Source organism: Dreissena polymorpha, chromosome 6 (assembly GCF_020536995.1).
Source record: "Dreissena polymorpha isolate Duluth1 chromosome 6, UMN_Dpol_1.0, whole genome shotgun sequence".
In the NCBI taxonomy this organism is placed as follows: Eukaryota; Metazoa; Mollusca; class Bivalvia; order Myida; family Dreissenidae; genus Dreissena; species Dreissena polymorpha.
In genome coordinates, this window is record NC_068360.1 from 70,712,691 (window position 1) to 70,731,976 (window position 19,286).

The 19,286-nt window shown below is 33.5% G+C and overlaps 1 protein-coding gene across 3 annotated transcripts in view; it reads left to right on the top strand.

The window, feature by feature from the left end:
• Window positions 1-19,286, top strand: part of LOC127833644 (GTPase-activating protein skywalker-like) — a 73,867-nt gene that overhangs the window by 40,126 nt on the left and 14,455 nt on the right. The window lies entirely within an intron of this gene.

The window sequence follows — 19,286 nt, forward strand, 5'->3', positions numbered from 1 at the left end:
GGCCCGGTTAGCCTGCTATGATACTTTATGCACTTACATGTAGCCCGGTTAGCCTGCTACGATACTTTATGCACTTACATGTAGCCCGGTTAGCCTGCTACGATACTTTATGCACTTACATGTGGCCCGGTTAGCCTGCTATGATACTTAATGCACTTACATGTAGCCCGGTTAGCCTGCTACGATACTTTATGCACTTACATGTGGCCCGGTTAGCCTGCTATGATACTTTATGCACTTACATGTGGCCCGGTTAGCCTGCTATGATACTTTATGCACTTACATGTGGCCCGGTTAGCCTGCTACGATACTTTATGCACTTACATGTGGCCCGGTTAGTCTGCTATGATACTTTATGCACTTACATGTGGCCCGGTTAGCCTGCTACGATACTTTATGCACTTACATGTGGCCCGGTTAGTCTGCTATGATACTTTATGCACTTACATGTGGCCCGGTTAGTCTGCTATGATACTTTATGCACTTACATGTGGCCCGGTTAGCCTGCTATGATACTTTATGCACTTACATGTGGCCCGGTTAGCCTGCTACGATACTTTATGCACTTACATGTGGCCCGGTTAGTCTGCTATGATACTTTATGCACTTACATGTGGCCCGGTTAGTCTGCTATGATACTTTATGCACTTACATGTGGCCCGGTTAGCCTGCTATGATACTTAATGCACTTACATGTGGCCCGGTTAGCCTGCTATGATACTTTATGCACTTACATGTAGCCCGGTTTTTGCAAGTTGACTGCTTTTTTAATAAAATTGAGTCATGGTAAATACACTTCCTTACATTTAAGATTTACAATTTTTAATTAAACTATCGAAATGGATGTTTTCAAAGTTGTATTTTAAGCTAATGCAAACAAAACTATTTGATTTAAGCCGCCATTCATGTTTAGGATTTTTTAATTTGTGATATGTTTCCTCATGGAATGTGTATGGCCTAAGTATCTTATCAGGCATTATAAATCCGGTCCGATTGTAAATCAAACGTTAATTGCATTTTGGACAGAGTGTATTCTTTGGGCTCAAATTATGCAATATAGCCCATGGATTCTTCTGTTTTCACATGATGTTACTTAAAGGCTTGTCATGCGATTTGAAACATCTTAACCCTTTACCACTTAGATACGTATTTAACCCTTTACCACTTAGATACATATTTAACCCTTTACCACTTAGATACGTATTTAACCATTTACCACTTAGATACGTATTTAACCCTTTACCACTTAGATACGTATTTTTACTCATTTGTAGTCCCTTAGTAAGTTAATTTAATTGAAGACCTTTCTTACTAGATTCAAGTTTTTAACTTAAAAACTTAAATTGGTGAAAAATCTGATCTTGTTCATCCAAAATCATCTAAAAAAAATCCTAACTAGCAAATTTGTCTTAACCCTTTCCCACTAATAGAAGCAAACTAAAAATGGCTATGTGCAAACAGCATAAAACCAGAATTGCCTGCCAGTAACTCACAGTCTGTTCAGGCTTTATGATGTTTGCTGCTCATCAGTATCTAAAGGTTGGAAATGAAGCCTTAAAATTTGAATCTAGTATGAAAGGTCGTTAATTAAATTTAGCTTTCTCAGGGACGACAAACTTGTCAAAATATGTATCTAAGTGGTAACGGGTTAAAAAGCTTGCGCTTAAACCATCCAGAGTGTTTTACAATGTTCTGCATTTTATACTTTATGTAAGCATTCCAACGATAAAACAAAAATATAAATACTCCTAATTAACCAATTATTTTGCGTTTAGTATGCTTTAAAAATTTTATCAATTTGTAATGATGATAAATGAAAGTGTATTTCCATTATGAGTCTTTGCAACTTGTTTTATGTTTGCTCCTTGATGTACAGTGTTCTTTTTATGCCCCCGGTAGGGTGGCATATAGCAGTTGAACTGTCAGTCCGTCTGTCTGTCAGTCTGTGCGTTACCGTCCAGAAACTTTAACATTGGCCATAACTTTTGCAAAATTGAAGATAACAATTTGATATTTAACATGCATGTGTATCTCATGGAGCTGCACATTTTGAGTGGTGAAAGGTCAAGGTCATCCTTCAAGGTCAAATGTCAAAAACAAAATCCAAGGGAAGTTACAAGCTTTAAAGGGAGATTATTTCTATTTTGAATCAGTTGGCAGGTACAGATCATTTCACAAGGGAAGTAATATTTTTTAAAGGGATATAATTAAACAAAAAACTTTTTTTTAATTCAAAGCAGCGCAGTAGGAGGCATTGTGTTTCTGACAAACACATCTCTTGTTTTTTTTATTTGAATCTGGGACAAAAACATGGAAAACTATCATTAGCTCTTTCAGTGCTTCTCAAAATAAAATGCACTTTTTAACAAAATACGCTTTAAAAAGTGTATTTTTTCTGCACTTTTACTAAAAAGTGTATTTTTTATGCACTTTTTTCATAATTAAGTGAACTAAAGTGCATTTTTTCTGTATTTTCATTATCTTTTAGTGTATTTTACTGTACTTTTAGTGTATCTTCTGTAGACAAAGTGCATCTTTTTATGCAATAAGTGCATTTTTTTTATGAAGTGCATTTTTTGTGCATATTAGTGTATCTTCTGATTTGCAAAAAAAAAAATTCTTTCTGTACAAGTGTAGTTTTAGTGCATCTTAATAAAACAGAGCAACACTATAGCAACTAACTGAAGTTAAAGGACAGAGATATAGTGTTTAATAGGAGGATTGTACTGAATTCTTTTTTATCTTCACATAATGTTTATGGTCTTATTGTTGTAATTTGTCTGCTCATAAAATATGTGAATCAGTAGAGCAGCTTTTAAAGGGAAAAGTACAACTGAATCAGGCTGTGGGTAACTAATTAAAAATAATGAAAGTGTCAAAAATATTATGTGGGCGTGCCAGAATCAATTATATCTCCACAACATAAAAATAAGTATTTGAACTTTCTTTCACTGATATTTAACCCCAATTCAATTAATGTCTACCACATTGACTATTAACATACATTTTAAAAGACAATTTAAATAATTTTTATAATATTATTATTTGCTAACACCATTCAGTATGTTATATTGAAATATTAACAATTAAATATAATGTGCTAAGTGTGCTGTGTATTTTTCAATATTATTATTCAATAAATATCAGATAAGATCAGGATCAGATAAGAGATCCATTAGCATCATAAACACTAATCCCTATCAGTGCTCCATCTAGCCCAAACAAAGGGGTTTTTATAGACTTTTGATTGGTTCTGACACCATCTATTTTAAAACAAACCACTTTTGATTGGTTGGAGCTCAGCAAGTTATTTGGAGCACAGAAAGTTATTTTTTGTAAACAATGTGCATATCAACAATAAGTTTGTTGCAAAGAAAATTCAAAGTGGGTGGTTAAAGTGATATGGTCTCATAGTTCAACAACTGCCATTTTTGGAATACTGAAGAACAGCTGTAACAGGTTTGTATTTTCATTTCTGCATCTCTTTTTAATTTAATTAATTATGATCATTGTCATATTTATGTATTGTCACAGGGAAATGTAAATGGATAAGTAAATGTAATGCAATTTTTAGGAAAAAAAACACCATTTGAATTATTATGGCTGTATTTTATGGTTATTGTCATCTTAAAATTTATTTATACCTATTTCTTGTCATTAATTCTTTCCCCCATATTTAATAAGAACTTTTATATTTTATATTTGAAGGTTAAACCCCAAGGTGAAATTTACATTGATCGGAAGATCCATTGGACAGAATGTGCATCATCGCCTGCCAAAAAAGGGAGCAAAAGGGGGACTACCTGATGTATGGACATTTATACCAGGTTTTAACCTGCACGAGCAGGCCAACTTGAGGGGAACAGGAGTGGGAAACCGCGCCCTGTAGCTTGTCCTTGACCAAGAAAAGATGGATTTGTTGAGAGGTAAAACTATATAATAATGGTTATTGCATTTTAAAGACGTCACACTTCCGACCAGTTCACACAGCCAAAGGAGACCACATATATTAGTACATTCAAAACAGTATTTTCTACTAAACGTTATTTCTTAAAATTATTTATGAAAAGCGTTAAGTCACATATGATCACGAGATTAAAATTGCAAAAATAAACAAACAAAAACAACAAGCCAACAAACTTGTTTTGATTTAAATTTATAATATTTATAGCAACTGTTGAACAAGATTACCATAACAGCAATATTTAACGCTTACATTATAAATATTTTTCAGGACCTTATCTCAAATGAGATCATGCACGAGATGCGCCTCACAGACCATGACAGTAGTATTCAGACCTGATCAGCTGGTGAACTGCTCTATAAAGGGTGGTTTATGAATGCATTCTTTGTAAGGAACAGTGTATAACAACAAATTAAGTGACAGGGGCTAAGCTGCTAAATATTGTCAGCATGTATGCAGTATTCTCCTTGGAAATTCAAAACAACCTGTATATACTGGCTCTCAGAAGGGCATATTTTAGCGCAATAATGAACAACAAAGGAATATCTTTAAAATAAGGTATAGATTTATATAAATTTCTTGAATACGGTTCATTTATCATATATTAGGATCTAGAATATGATTGAATTGAATGTGCTGCTTTTGTCCATATTAAAAAGGGATTTGGAATTAATGTAATATATAAAAATCTAGTGAATGATAGGGAAAACATTTCAGCTTAAGGAGGGGAAAACTTTAATATTTTTGAAGCGGAAACCACCTGTATTTGGCTGTTAATCAGTAACCGGTAATCAGAGGGGAGAAAAATCACTGGTATGAGCTAGATATTTAAAGTTGTTAATTCCAGATAGGCAATAGCCCGTTTGAATCCTCTCTTATGTAGATTATACTAGATATGTAACCTTTGTTTTTGTTTTTTAAGGTTTAACATTCTAATAAAGTGTGTACTTATCTATTGAATTGTGCTTTTTGTTTTTTATGTATGTGTTAACACAAACCTTTCATTTAAAGAATGAATGCTGGCTTCAAAATGCTGGGATTTTTTAAAAATTTGGTAAATTTTTAAGCATACTAATTTGAAGTGATGAAAAGTACACTTGAGCGAATAATGCGCTTAAAAAATTCACTTCCAACACTTCATAAAGTGTATCATTTGTATGACTGAAAATGCACTCAAGTGTATTAATGCGCTTAAAAATTCATTTTAAATACTGTAAGGTGTATTATTTGTATGACTGGGAATGCACTCAAGTGTATTAATGCGCTTAAAAAAATTCACTTTCAATTTTGTAAGGTGTATTATTTGTATCAGTGGAAATGCACTCAAGTGTATTAATGCGCTTACAAAAATTCACTTTGAAAACTCAATGAAGTGTTTTATTTGTATGTCTGAAAATGCACTCAAGTGTATAAATGCGCTTAAAAAATTCACTTTGAATACTCCATGACAGTGCCTTCCCCAGGAATTTGTTCAGGCGCCCCGGGGGTGGGTTCGGGAGGGGTGTCCCCTCCCTACGTTGATTTTTTTTTTAATTTAACGTGTCAATTCACGTTCTGTGGTGCCTTATAACTCAAAGAAAAACAGCGTCAAAAGGCGTCATTTGGTGCGCTATGACTCTTCAAAAAAATCCCCCATTCATTTAAAAATATATATTTTTATATTGTTTAACTGTTTTAAAACTTTTCCGCACAGCTAGTAAAATCCCGACTCGAACGATTCCCCAATACATCCGTTTCAACCCGAATCTATTACTGTATACTTACTATTTTTCAAGTTTCTATTTATTACCCGATAATCCCGTTTATTCCGTTTTTATCAAACTCTTTCTGGTAAATATTTACGATAAAAGCTTTCAGTTATTTCTTTAACACAAACCTTGTCATTTTTTAAGTGACTATTTATAGATTTGATGAAATATTGCCTCTGAATATGCGTCAATCCCCTGACCTGTTGTGTGCTTGTTAAAACGCTCAATACACGCCATTTGTATGCAATAGACGCGACGTTGTACATGCTGCATAATTTTCACGCTCTTTTTAATTGAGAAAAAGATTCGACACAAAATAAATTTGCGCTGCTAATTTGAAGCAAAAATATTTAACGTTGCGGTAACATTTACATTCGGAAGTGTGTTTCGGATTAAAAACGCGTTAACATCGACTTACGGTAATGGGTTTCGGATTACAAATTTAATTATTCCCATTTGAGATTTCAACAAATATTAACCGTTGCGTTATAAATTCAACGATAATTTGTTTACACACTTTACGAGTCGAATAAATGTTTTGACGGAATTATGCATGAAATTCACGTTGTCCACGAGGATCATGGCCGGTCTTCTAACTATCGATTATCGGACGAAGCATTTACAAGTGTGCGTAATTAATTCAACGAAAATTTGTTAAAGCGCATTACGTGTCGAATAAATGTCAGAAAAACGAGGTGAATCAGTTCTATAAATGGACATGTTGAAATATACATGTACTGGAATTAAATAAATTGTTATCACATAATTGTAACCGCTATAATAATTAATTGTTTTCCACTTGCAATTAATTTCTCGTATTAATTATGAGTCATAGGTAACACTTGATTACAGTAAAAAGGTGTGATGATGATGCCCGAAACCGTCTTTAATGTTCTGTACTGTTCTAATTACCGGTTTTATATTACTCAAATGGTACAACTACTTGCTAATCAAGCTGCGATAAACTCTTACTTCATGCCCGACGTCAGTCAAAAATAATGGTCGATAGTTAACCCCGCCCTCATAAGCATTCGCATAACCGATTGGACGATGAACTTCACAATTTGACGACTGGAAAGTTACCAGATACATCCTTGTCAGCATTTAAATGACCGTGTAATGTGGCTAGAATAATCGATACGCGCGTCATGCTATTCTCTTATCAGTGGATTATCCATTACCCCATGTGGTGTTTATGGCGATTACTTGTGAAAGTAGGTACCGAGTGCTCTTTTAAAACAGGGAATATTGATACACTGATAGGGAAACCTTGATTTTTTTGGACAATCTCCACTTTCTTTTACTGAAGAATACACTGATCGGAAAATTTCAAGCGCCCCGGGGACTATGATTTCGAAATTCAAGCGCCCCTTGAAGTTTATTATTTGTATGAGTGTATTAATGCGCATTAAAAAATTTACTTTGACCTTGAAGTGTATTATTTGTATGTCTTAAAATACACTCAAGTGTATAAATGCGCTTAAAAATAAACTTAAGCGCACTTATTATCATAATAAACGCACTTTAGTGTATTATTTCGTGAAAAAATACACTTATATGTATAAACACACTAGTAAAAAGTGTTTTTTTTTTACAGAATAAAATGCACTTGTTAAGCAAAAAATACAGGGCCAATAACATGCGCATTTAATGCGCATTAAATGTGCATTAAATGCGCATTTAGTGCACTTTTTCAAGAAGGGAATAACCGAAATTTGAACGTGGCGTCTCATCAGGATCCAAACTGTTTGCTATTCTGATAGTATTCTTTGAAAAAATATCGAAGAAAATGCTAATTTTAGAAATTCAGCAGAGGACATTGTAGCAGATGACACATTTCCCAGCATGCAAAGGGTTAGGGTAACATATGAACAAGTCCCTTTAATGTTTTATCTCTTTGAATGCAACATATATTTTTCGTAATCCCAGTTTTAATCATTGTAAGTTTACAATTGGTGTTCTGTTATAAAAATAATTGATACCAACATGAATGATTCTCCTCATAGCATTTCTGGTGTTTATTTGTTTGCCGCTTCAAATGCTTGAATGATGGCAAATCATGTTGCTAAGCATTGAAAGCTTGCCTATCAAGAATCCATGGTATGTAATAAGGATCAACATTAATCTTCTGTAAATTGCAACAAAAAGGATATCTTATATCAGAAAATTCAACTAACATTAATTGAAGTTGTTTGCATAATTTGAATAAGTAGTTTTAAAGTTGTTTTTATGTGTTTTTTAAATGTTCAGTTTTTATTACCTACTTGAAAGCAAAGCTGGCAATAAATATGTGTTTTATTAGATAAACACTTGTAGAGGAATAAAGAATACAAGGATACAAATGGTTTGACAATGTATGACCTTCCTAAACTAAAATGATTTCATGTCAGTGCATGACAATGTTGACGTTGTTTGCGAATGGTTACGTTAAAAGCTTTGTATTGTGAACTTATATATTATCATTGACAACAGTTTCAGTCTTAACTGGATTTTTTTTATGAAGACAATTCCTTGAAACAAAAAATTCCATAAAATCAGAAAGACAGAGTTGTCCTTGTTTAAGGCCAAATTTTTCAAGAATGAGGTTAACCCTTTGAATGCTGTGAAATTTGTCTCCTGCTAAAATGTCGTCTGCTGAATTTATAAAATTAGCATTTTCTTCGATTTTTTTTCAAAGAATACAATCAGAATAGCAAACAGTTTGGATCCTGATGAGACGCCACGTTCTGTGGCGTCTCATCTGGATCCAAACTGTTTGCAAAGGCCTTCAAAATTCGGTTCCCGCACTGAAAGAGTTAAAATAGTTAAAGTTCTTTCTATAAAGCATCAAATTTGCGCTCTATTCAAAGTTAAGTAACCTTTTTCTTGTCTGATCTTTTTTAGGATATGAAAAATTCTAAGAGATACAACTAATGAAATAAAAATAAAGACTTGCATATTGCATGCTAAAAATGTTTAAAAAATACATAAAATTTTGATATTATAAATCTAATAAAGAAATTAGTCAATAACTTCTATACATAAAATTAAGTTATCATAAAATGACAGTTATTGTTTTGTTCTTATTATACAAAGTTTACTTAATTACTTCAGAACATTACAGATTATAGTTTATTTTAAAGCGCTTTGTCATTAATGCACGTATGCAATAACACCATTTGTTTGAAGTAAATAGAGATCATACATCATTTCAAAGAAAGATCAATTTAAATAGACAGGTAAAAAACATGTTTTCGTAAGATTTTGTCACAAAGATGAGTTTAATACAAAGTGACCACATAACATCAAATATCGTTTAATAATTGCAACCATCATTAGATTATACTGTATAATTATTTTCTTTGTGAGAAAACATCATTATTTTCTTCTTATTAATATATTATGACTGATCTTGTAAATACCGAGTGAAGTAATTTCATTTAATTTAAATGAAGTAATTTCATTTAATTTAAATAAATTTCAAATTAGACTTGATAGATGTGTGAAAGATTTTTATTTGAAAATGTTTGGAGCAACATAAATGAAGGCCCATAGGGCAAATGTAATTTTCACCGTCATTAGACATACAGAAATTGTCTGAAGGCTACATAGAGAGTTGTCAATTGGTGAAAGTGAGGAGCACGTGTTCTATAAAGGTGACATGCACATTCGGTCTGAGGACTCAGAATACGGACACTGTTCACTGTGTATCAGTATGGGATACTTAATGTGTATGGGATAATAAGTTTTGTGTTTGTGCTGGACCGTTTTTGGTTGTTTTCTTTAAATTTTAAATGAGCTCTGCTTTAGAAGAAGGGGCTTAATGCATGTGCTTTAATGGAAGAAGGGGCTTAATACATGTGCTTTAATGGGAGGGGCTTAATGCATGTGCTTTAATGGAAGGGGCTTAATGCATGTGATTTAATGGGAGGGGCTTAATGCATGTGCTTTAATGGAAGGGGCTTAATGCATGTGATTTAATGGAAGGGGCTTAATGCATGTGCTTTAATGGAAGGGGCTTAATGCATGTGCTTTAATGGAAGGGGCTTTATGCATGTGATTTAATGGAAGGGGCTTAATGCATGTGATTTAATGGAAGGGGCTTAATGCATGTGATTTAATGGAAGGGGCTTAATGCATGTGCTTTAATGGAAGGGGCTTAATGCATGTGATTTAATGGAATTTTTCATTCTATGTAAGTCTCTTCTTAACAAAAATCCAGTCTAAGCAGAAAGTGTTGTCTCTGATTAGCCTGTGCAGACTGCACAGGCTATTCTGGGATGATGCTTTATGCACATGCATTAAGCCGCAGAACATTGCTCATATATGTCTTAGTTGTGTTGCTCCTCCTGATCAACTTTTGTAATAGACCAGGACTGGTGAGGCTTTAGCGTGAAATACCAGTGAGGCCACTCACGTACCCCCTTTTGAAAGAAATTTTATACGGTTTTGTTTAGTAATATGACCTACCTGTAAACATTGTAATTGTAAACATTGATGTAACAACACTCTTGATGTCATTAAAATAAATAAAAATATATCAAGTAGCATTTTCCTTGTAAATAAAAATATATCAGATATCAATGTGATCATTGAGTTCATTGTGTTAAACCCTAGCTGGATTGGTTGATTCCAGCCATTTGATTCTGTTTAGGCCAGCATTTTTTTATTATCTGTTTTACGGGAGCGACCGACCCTATTTTTTGACAAATAAAAATAAAAGTCACTTTCGTTTTTTTTATTTACATTTCACCCGCTGACCTAGTATTTTATCCAAAACTAGAAAAAAAAATTGCCCAGATTGCCGAAAGTGTTGTTCAAAATTTGTTTATAATGTGGGTTGTTTCTTTGTGCCAATTCGACTTGTAAAGCGTCAGCGATTTTCATTGGCTTTTGCAGCCAATACCACACGCTATTAGCCAATCGGTGAGTATTTAACAAATGATTTTCATATTGCATTTCCGAAATGGCGGACATTAACATCAACAAGACAAATGTAGCATATTTTAAAATCAAATTAATTAAAAACGGAGCAGAAACAATTTCAATTAGTAAAAATAATCTTCAGAACACCATTGTTGACATCATGCCCATATTATGTGATACGAAATTCAAAATAATAATGAGTTTTTGCAGATGATGCAGAGGTGTCACCATCGATAACTTTCGGTGTGTTAAAAAGTTTTGGGTCTAAGGTTCAATAAATATGCGTATTTATTAAAATGCATATCCTGTAATATTTTTATAGATAAAAATCAACATCCCGAAAATGTCCAAGAAGTATTTTACTTTATGGGTCTTTATAATGAACATGAGGACTTAACCACAGGTACTTGCATCAATAATCCCATTCCCCACCCACACATATATATTCTTTATTTAGAAAAAAAGTATGCAGCACTGTGAGCTTCTGAAGAAAATAACATTGTGTCCCGATGTTCGTATGTCCGTCAAAGTCACAAGAAAGTTTTATGATATAAAGCAAGTCGGTTGTATATTAAATAGTATTTTTGAGTGTGCATATTCCACCCATGGATGAAAGTTACAAAGTTGGTTGTTATTTAAAGCTATTAAACAATTTAAAACGTTTTCAATTCTTTTTTATTTAAGTCAAATGCATGCTATATTTGTTATAAACACACATATGATTAACACTCAACAAAAGTTTAACGATCACTATAATACACTACACACCTGGCGTGGTTAATGGTCTCTTTTGAAGCAATATAGTATAATACATGCGAAAGGTGCTTTTACATATAAATATATATAAAAATATGTTTACTATTATTATAAAAAGCTTCTACAACAGTGTAATAAGATATATAAAACACTTAAAGGATAATGCAAGTATACATAGGTTAAATTGGCTTAATTTGAAATTTAAAAAAAAAAAAAAATTAGTTTAGACAATTTTTTTTTTTTTTGGTAGACTGCTCACTTTTCATGATTTTATTTTTATTTATCCCCCCGACTCAATTTTTTTTTTTAATTTCCTGTAAAACAAATTAAAAAAATTGCTGGCCTAACCTATAAAACCTGCATTTTCTATGTGTGTAACCCATAGACATAAATACGTTCAAGCAAAAGCGTATTAATTTGCTATTACATGTACCATATTAATCAAAATTATTATAAGGACTTGAATGATTGCCAATGGCATTCGCTGTTTCCAAATTTTAAATAAATAAATTAATAAAATACCGGTATATTAATACAGCATCATGATGTTTCATAATATCCACCAATCACGTATTTAAGCTGTTGATCTAAAATCAAGTATCCCCTTTAAATCCAGTTGAATTTAACTGACGTCCTTAAGTAAGTCAGTATCGGTGTCGACCTGAGAAATCTGATATGTTTTTCCTCATCCCCATTTAGCTTGGCATTATTTATATGCTATTTATATGTCTTGTTGATAATAATTTATGTTTTATGGGATGAATTAAGACTGGATGAACAATATATTATAATTCAGTAGCTATCCGTTTAAGATTGGTGACCCTTTAAGTATAGTATTGATCGGGCACTGAGTATAAAAGCGTTAGGATAACTTTCTAACTGGCTATTGAAATAAACACAGGGCATTTGGTCAATAAAAGTTCCAGACTTGAAACAGATTGGATTTGTTCCTTCCAAAAAGTAATATTAATGGAATTTGATCAAACAAGCTTTCAACTTTAAGCTTTAATTTGCAGCAAGTGTCTATACATGAAAAAGCTCACTTTATTTGCAAAGAAGAATGTTTTAAATTTAGACTTGTGAAAGAAGAATGTTGACAAACCAAAATTTAGCAAAAACAGTTAGAGGTCAATTGAAGGCATATTTGCAAAGAAGAAATGACCAACAACTTTAAACTTTAATTACATCCATGGAAATAACTACAACGCTTATATAATTTTAAAAAGGAAGAAAACATTGGTCGTTAAATAAACGTGAACATCTTGTGTTGAATCATATTTGAGGAAAATAGGAAAAATAAAATCGACGAAAATGAGTCTAGCTTGTATGGGATGGCTAAAGAAGAAGTGTCGAAAAGGGAAGAAAGGTGAATGTAGGGACTGTGAGATGGTTCAACAGCTCAGTCTAAGTCATCGACTGAAAGAAAGGGACATAATTCTTCGGAACTCTCATCTGAAATTCGGCTTTAAGGATTGCCGGGTAAATTGTTACCAATTTTGCTTCTTTTCTATGTTAAATCTGCTTATCACTGCATATACATGTAGTAGTTGTATTTAAGATTGCAGCTAATAAATATAGGCTTGAGTCTGTTTCCTGGGTAGAGCCAGTACTTGGTGCTTTTTCAGGCATTGATCAAAATTCTTGCATGTCCACTGGTAAATTTTGAAGCGGGCAAGCTCAGATTCTTCGTTTCATTTAGCCGTTCTTGTAAAATTTTATTGGATAAAGTCAATTGAAATTCAAGAATTTGGGCTTGCTTTCTCATGCTGCTTAAATGTTGGTGACCAAACCAATCAATGAGTTTTAGCTATAGAAGTATATCGAGACAGAAGAGTCTTTTGCTGGGTAAAACCAGTACTTTGAGATGGAAAATTTTAGCCTCTTTTTGAGGCTGAACACATTTGAGTAAAGTGTTGTCCCAGATTAGCCTGTCCATTCAGCACAGGGATGACACTTACACTTTTATTGAAATGTTTGTTCAAAGAAGGTCTCTTCTAAAAGAAAATCTTGTGTAGGCATAAAGGATCGTCCCTGATAAGCGAAGTGGACTGCACAAGCTAATCCGGGAGGACACTTTGAGCATGTGCATTAAGCCCTGTTTTACCAGAACACGGCCCATTTACTGATTTTACTAGCATGTGCGTAAAGTGTCATCCCAGAATAGCCTGTGGAGTCCTCACAGTCTATTCAGTGACGACACTCTCCGCTTTTCTGATATTTTACGTTTACAGAAAGTCTCTTCTTTGCATAATCCAGTTTAGGCGGTGAGTGTCGTCCCTGATTAGCCTGTGCGGACTGCACAGGCTAATCTGGGACGACACTTTACGCACATTCATTTTATACTCTTTTTACAGAGCAAGGCTCATATGGAGAACATTACCTAATTTGTTAGTTTTTTATGAGACTGTATACAAATATTATGTATGTTTTCTTGTTTGCTTTTTGGTGGATTTTAACCCATTTATGCCTAGCTTTAGAAAAAAGGCCTTGGCAAACAGCGTAGACCCAGATGAGAGGCCACATGATGCGGTGTCTAATCAGGGTCTGCGCTGTTTGCTTAAAGGAATTTCTGTAAGAAATATTCTAAATATAGTAATTAATATAATACACATCTCTAATTTTGGAAATAAATTGATCCAATTAAGAAGGATGGGAGAGTCCATTTGGCATAAATGGGTTAACAGATCATGCAGCAGTTGTATGTCATGTTGGCTTGAATAACTAAACTAATGGTGCAAATATAAAGAAAATCTTTGTATCTCATATACATATGTATGTGTCTTTGTATTAAACAAATATGTAACAAGATATACATGTAGTTTAAACAATCATAATTAGTACTAGTTCATATAATGCATATTACAAAATTGTACTGTTTTTAATCAATATTTCAAGCTTCTTTTTCACAATTAATTAATAAATTATAAAATTTGTGATCATTGGAGGCAGAAAGTTCATTGAATGTGCATATACGTCATGTATTGTTTATGAAATCATTATATCCCACACCTGCCTCCCTCAAAGAAGTTCAGTGGTGATATATTGCATTGCAGATGTCAGTCGATTTATTGTTCTGAGTGATATTATGGGCATTTTTCACTGTTTAATTGAGCTTAAAAGAATTAACAGGTCATAAAAGTTAGTTAAAATATGGTTACTGACCAATTATCTGCAACGCATCTTGCTTCCAGTTGTTTAAAAAAAATAAATATTATATTCGATATTTTACATGACTGGTGAGTCTCCAAAGCCAAAATGATCCGTAAAACAAAATAGTGTCTTTGTGTCGTATGAAAGAATCTGCACTAAAACCAAATTTAGATTCACATCGTAAATCAAATTATTTCTGTCGTCAGTAATGTCAAAACGAAAGTACGGTTGATATTCAAAATGCATTATTTTTCTCTTTCCGGGATATTGTTTTGATATGTTGATGCTGCATTAACAAATATAAGTGTATATGAAGTGAAAACACCAAAAATAAACAACGGTTGCGATAGACACCATCAACTGATAGATGCCCATAATATCACTTTCAATTGGTCAGTCTGTAGACCATATGATAGTTTCAGCCCAATACAAGTAGAGAACACCTTGACCTACAATCATGTTAAAAAATGTTTCTAAATAATTCGACTAACTGCATTTCTTTCATTGTCCGTTTTATTTGTAAGAAATATTTTGTAGTCGTTATAAAGTGTTTTACACATGATGCTGTTCAAGAGGTTATCAAAGAGCCTTAAACACAAAATAGAAATGTATTATGACTTGATGTTGCTCTCTCTCTCTCTCTCTCTCTCTCTCTCTGATAAGTGTTCAGATTTAGATTATTTTCCCTTGAAGGGAAATTTAAGCATTGAAGTCTTTTGTTTAATAAAAGTATTGATCCTTTTTCTCAAGGACAATGTTTGGGTAGTATGCAGGTTTATACAATGATTTAACCTATTTTGTTTGGTTGAGAGCCTGAAGTTGGTAATAGCATAGTGATTGTTTATAAAACCATTTCTGGACTCGTCTTGTTAACTTAACTGTCATGTATGTATACTGTTCATTCAAGTAAATGATATTTACACATAGATTGTTTAGTTGACACAAAAGCAACCGTAGCCAATCATTTTGTTGAAAATTGTTCTCTTTTGTTAAATTTTTGTCTGCAATTTTCTTTTGAAAAGAAAATCCTCATACAAGCTTTTGTACATGTATGCTTTTGTCCATTTCCTTTTTCTCGATTGAACTTACCTGCATGAAAAGAGTTCTCCTGTATCAACGGATGGAACATGGTGAATGGTTGCCAAGGTGATCAACATGTAACCGAAATTGAGCAACGTACTTGGGAGAACAGCCTCAGTTTTATGCACGTGTGTTAAGTGCCCTTTATACTGATTAGCCTGTGCAGTCCAGACAGGCTTATCAAGGAAGATTCTGTATGCCTTAACTGGAATTTTGCTAAAAAGAGACTGTCTTTAAAAGAAAAGACGAGTCAAGTGGAAAGTGTCGTCCCTGATTAGTGGACTTCACAGGCTAATCTGGGACAACACTTAAAAATGCGCACATGCATGAAGCACAGTCATACTGGAGCACTGATTGAATAATTTCAGGTTTATTTCACTTGAATGTGATGCAGATGCAACACAGTTCTCATATGTACTTTTCTGAGGGGAGAGCATTCGAATTGACCGTTTTCCATTCATCCTCTTGTCAAACGGATGTTTGTGTCGCACATAACTTCAATCTCAACACACTATTAGAGTTGAATCTTTTGCAAAATTATTAATCAAAATATGTACTACTGGTACAAGTCTTACACCTCTGGGTATATGATGCAGTTTTTTCAACCTCTGAGTTGCGAAAAAAAAGTGGAATATGGTTGCATCCATGTCATGTATGCATGTCAAGCTTTATATGAAGTGACTACCAAATGTAGGTGAATTTGGATTGGACAAAGCTGTGTGAAACCTGTTTATACAATGTCTGAGAAGAAGTATCACATTTAGACACTTCACAGGTTCAAAGCATGTTTGTTTGACAGATTGCCTAGATGGCTGACACTTGTACAACCTTTGAACAGGATGCATGACTTAAAGCCTAGCAGCAATTTGAAGGGGGGGGGGGGGGGACTGTTGTCATGAAATAGAGCGTATCATTTTATACAGTGTCAAAGGAGAGGGCGAGGAGAGGGGGGGGGGTTAAAGGGGTCACTATATTGGCTCGCAATATATATGTCTGTCCACATAACGTTGTGGAGCAAATACTGCTACATTTGTTCCGCAATGAAATAGAAGCTTGAATCTGTTCTCCCAATTATAACTGGATGTGCAAGAGTAATACTCTTGTTTCATCTGAACTCTTTCCCACTCAGAAACAAAGTGAAAATGGCTATTTGCAAACAGCATAACAGAGTAACTCGCAGTCTGTTCAGGTTTTATGCTGTTTGCTGCTGATCAGTATCTAAGGTTTGGAAGCCTTTAAAATTTTAATCCGATAAGAAAGGTCTGAATTTCAATGTAGCTTTGTAAGGGACAACAAATGCGTGAAAATACGCATCTGAGTGGAAAAGGGTTATCCTTTAACCCCTTTTTGACTCATTTAGATGCATTCGTAGTCACTTAGAAAATCTATTCAAATTTGAAATCTTCTGTACTAAAATAAAGTTTTACAGGCTTCATTTCCAAACCTAAGAATGATACTCATGAGCAGCACACAGCATAAAACCAGAACAGACTGTGTGAGTCACTTGCAGGCTGTTCTGGTTTTATGCTGGTAATGTAAAAGCCATTTTCACTTTGATTTTTATGGGGTAAGGGTTAAAATAAAAATCATTGTCCCCCATGAAGTAGCATTTACTTCATTCTCTTTACTAAAATGTCACATGATGCTTGTAAATTAGAGGAAATTTATTGTATAACACTTTATTTTAACTCGATCTTTACTATATAATTTAGGCACTGTTCACAGTTTCATTGGGTCGCAAAAATATATGACAATATCAAAAGAAAACTTACTGCAGAGTGCTTACTCATCAGACCTTTCAAACAACATCAGATCTGTATTCATTGAAATAACAACTGTCAACCCTGATTTATGTTAATTTCATCATGATAGTGGACAGACAGTGTTTACAAGTTAAGAAATCAAATAAACAAAAAACTACATTTTGCCATGCTGTTTATTAGCTTTGTTATGAAATAAAAGGGAACTGCATTTCAACAATAAAAAATATGCTTACTTTTTAAATTTTCAAAGTTATTTTGATTTAAAAATCACTTTATTTTAACAAATTTAAATTTCCAAAGACTATTCAGATTATTAAAAATAAATAATGCTGATTTTGATTTAAACTGAGTATGTTTGTGTCTCACCAAGCGTGAAACAGATGCTGTAACCTTACAGATAGTCTTCACAGGATGTCACTCTCATCTGGGCATATTAAGGGACAGTTAGTGATCTGATAACAATCAATGACCCTGGAGCTTGTTTGTAGGCAATGTGGTGACTTAATATATTATATTGTACCAGACCACATTTCTTGCTATAAAGATTAGCACAGACTACAATTATTTTGTCAGTTATGAACTTCGCCACTTTTGAAAATTTGTAGCAAGTTGAGACAATGGCGATGATGGCAACAAAACCCCTGAAGTGGTACTCCATAGTTATTTACCTTTGATAATTGCCAACAGTCCGTTTGGTTATTAGTCACTCAACCAGTTTAGAATCACCCTGCAAAAAACGTTAATTCTTTTGACCACAATAATTTCTTTCGGGATTTAGTGTCAATGTGAGAAGAAGTAAAAATAAAGGGTAAAATTTATTTTGTATGATAACAGGTTAGGCCAGACGGCATTTGCAGGTTTTTTGTCAAAAATAGCCAATTACAGTTCACCCTTCGGAAAATTATTGAAAATCATTCAACTTACTGAATAAGTATTTCAAAACATTGTCATGGCACTTGTTTTCAGTCAGCAAAAAGTTTATTTGAAAATAATAAAGCCTTCTGTATCCATATGCACATTTCAAAACATAACTCATTCAATCAGTTCCGGTTAACTTTTTGGTGCATTTAACCCCACTGTAAGCATAATACAAAACCTTTCTTGCTAAAACTTTGTTAATTTATTCCTTTACCTAATGTTTACCTTAGACACTTATCATTTTGTTTTTATTGGGTCATTATAGAAAATTAAATACAAATTAATCAGAACTGCTGATTATCTGGAACAGGTTGACAAACTGTACTGTAAAATCATTATTATTCGTGGGGCACTTTAATTTCTGTAGATTGGCTTTTTTTACTGAACACCTCAAAAAAAGACAAAGAAAATTCCCTTTTTTCAAAATCAGAGATCCGCAAATCTATGTGTCAGCAAAACAGTCATTAACCATTTACCGCTTAGATACGTATTTTTACGCATGTGTTGTCCCTTAGACAGTTTAATTTAAGTAAAGACCTTTCTTACCAGATTCAAGTTTTAAAGGCTTCATTTCAAACCCTTAGATACTTATGAGCCGCAAATAGCTTAAGACCTGAACTGACTGCGAGTTACTCGCAGGCTGTTCTGGTTTTATGCAGTTTGCACTTAACCATTTGCACTTTGCTTCTGAAATGCAAAGGTTTAAACACAAACACACTCAATTTCAGGCCAATGAATATAAATAACATACCAGTGAGTCCTGTTTTTGGCAAAGCTCTAGTTTGCTTGTTTCATTATCGTTTAGATTGATGGTTATGGCCTGTTTAAGAATGTATTGAAGCTTTAAACATCTAAGGGAGACCACTGTTCACAATGACAAAAGTATGCTTTTACTGACTGACAAAAATTAATCTTTGCAGGACCCCTTGTATTATTTCTTTTGATAATTATCAAAAACATTTTTCAACTTTTTAGTGCCATGTTACCTATGGATATGATCAT